Source organism: Synchiropus splendidus, unplaced genomic scaffold (assembly GCF_027744825.2).
Source record: "Synchiropus splendidus isolate RoL2022-P1 unplaced genomic scaffold, RoL_Sspl_1.0 HiC_scaffold_75, whole genome shotgun sequence".
NCBI classification, from domain to species: Eukaryota; Metazoa; Chordata; class Actinopteri; order Syngnathiformes; family Callionymidae; genus Synchiropus; species Synchiropus splendidus.
In genome coordinates this window covers 5,001-7,500 of record NW_026527109.1, presented here as the reverse complement: position 1 = coordinate 7,500, position 2,500 = coordinate 5,001, and positions in this window count along the sequence as shown.

The following is a 2,500-nucleotide window of genomic DNA, read 5'->3' as shown; positions in this document are numbered from 1 at the left end:
GTCTTCCAGGGGTTTCACTGGAGCTCAAGGGTGCGAATCACGGTGCTCTTTGCCCGGCCTGCCGCACGCCTCGGTCGGGCAGGCCAGGCGACCGAGTGCCCCCCCTGACCCCCGGAGGTCCGAGAAGACCCGGTCCCTCCCGGGTCCAGCCGGTCCCTCAGGCCCGGGGAGGGTCCCCGGAGCCGGGCAGGGGGTCCTGGGGCCGCCCCGGAGGCTCTCTGGGTCGGGGAACCAGAGTGACAAAATATTAGGTGCCGGAGCTGTGACAAAAAATTAGGCGCCCAAACCCTTTGAGTGACAAAAAATTAGGTCGCGCGAAAATTGTACCAAGTCGAGCCCCGGTGGGGTCGGGCTTATGTCTTCCAGGGGTTTCACTGGAGCTCAAGGGTGCGAATCACGGTGCTCTTTGCCCGGCCAGCCGCACGCCTCGGTCGGGCAGGCCAGGCCACCGAGTGCCCCCCCCTGACCCCCGGAGGTCCGAGAAGACCCGGTCCCTCCCCGGTCCAGCCGGTCCCTCAGGCCCGGGGAGGGTCCCCGGAGGCGGGCAGGGGGTCCTGGGGCGGTCCCGGGGGCTCTCTGGGTCGGAGAACCAGAGTGACAAAATATTAGGTGCCGGAGCTGTGACAAAAAATTAGGCGCCCAAACCCTTTGAGTGACAAAAAATTAGGTCGCGCCAAAATTGTACCAAGTCGAGCCCCGGTGGGGTCGGGCTTACGTCTTCCAGGGGTTTCACTGGAGCTCAAGGGTGCGAATCACGGTGCTCTTTGCCCGGCCAGCCGCACGCCTCGGTCGGGCAGGCCAGGCGACCGAGTGCCCCCCCTGACCCCCGGAGGTCCGAGAAGACCCGGTCCCTCCCGGGTCCAGCCGGTCCCTCAGGCCCGGGGAGGGTCCCCGGAGCCGGGCAGGGGGTCCTGGGGCCGCCCCGGAGGCTCTCTGGGTCGGGGAACCAGAGTGACAAAATATTAGGTGCCGGAGCTGTGACAAAAAATTAGGCGCCCAAACCCTTTGAGTGACAAAAAATTAGGTCGCGCGAAAATTGTACCAAGTCGAGCCCCGGTGGGGTCGGGCTTATGTCTTCCAGGGGTTTCACTGGAGCTCAAGGGTGCGAATCACGGTGCTCTTTGCCCGGCCAGCCGCACGCCTCGGTCGGGCAGGCCAGGCGACCGAGTGCCCCCCCCTGACCCCCGGAGGTCCGAGAAGACCCGGTCCCTCCCGGGTCCAGCCGGTCCCTCAGGCCCGGGGAGGGTCTCCGGAGCCGGGCAGGGGGTCCTGGGGCCGCCCCGGAGGCTCTCTGGGTCGGAGAACCAGAGTGACAAAATATTAGGTGCCGGAGCTGTGACAAAAAATTAGGCGCCCAAACCCTTTGAGTGACAAAAAATTAGGTCGCGCCAAAATTGTACCAAGTCGAGCCCCGGTGGGGTCGGGCTTATGTCTTCCAGGGGTTTCACTGGAGCTCAAGGGTGCGAATCACGGTGCTCTTTGCCCGGCCAGCCGCACGCCTCGGTCGGGCAGGCCAGGCGACCGAGTGCCCCCCCCCTGACCCCCGGAGGTCCGAGAAGACCCGGTCCCTCCCCGGTCCAGCCGGTCCCTCAGGCCCGGGGAGGGTCCCCGGAGCCGGGCAGGGGGTCCTGGGGCCGCCCCGGAGGCTCTCTGGGTCGGAGAACCAGAGTGACAAAATATTAGGTGCCGGAGCTGTGACAAAAAATTAGGCGCCCAAACCCTTTGAGTGACAAAAAATTAGGTCGCGCGAAAATTGTACCAAGTCGAGCCCCGGTGGGGTCGGGCTTATGTCTTCCAGGGGTTTCACTGGAGCTCAAGGGTGCGAATCACGGTGCTCTTTGCCCGGCCAGCCGCAAGCCTCGGTCGGGCAGGCCAGGCGACCGAGTGCCCCTCCTGACCCCCGGAGGTCCGAGAAGACCCGGACCCTCCCGGGTCCAGCCGGTCCCTCAGGCCCGGGGAGGGTCCCCGGAGCCGGGCAGGGGGTCCTGGGGCGGTCCCGGAGGCTCTCTGGGTCGGAGACCCAGAGTGACAAAATATTAGGTGCCGGAGCTGTGACAAAAAATTAGGCGCCCAAACCCTTTGAGTGACAAAAAATTAGGTCGCCCGAAAATTGTACCAAGTCGAGCCCCGGTGGGGTCGGGCTTATGTCTTCCAGGGGTTTCACTGGGGCTCAAGGGTGCGAATCACGGTGCTCTTTGCCCGGCCTGCCGCACGCCTCGGTCGGGCAGGCCAGGCGACCGAGTGCCCCCCCTGACCCCCGGAGGTCCGAGAAGACCCGGTCCCTCCCGGGTCCAGCCGGTCCCTCAGGCCCGGGGAGGGTCCCCGGAGCCGGGCAGGGGGTCCTGGGGCGGTCCCGGAGGCTCTCTGGGTCGGAGAACCAGAGTGACAAAATATTAGGTGCCGGAGCTGTGACAAAAAATTAGGCGCCCAAACCCTTTGAGTGACAAAAAATTAGGTCGCGCGAAAATTGTACCAAGTCGAGCCCCGGTGGGGTCGGGCT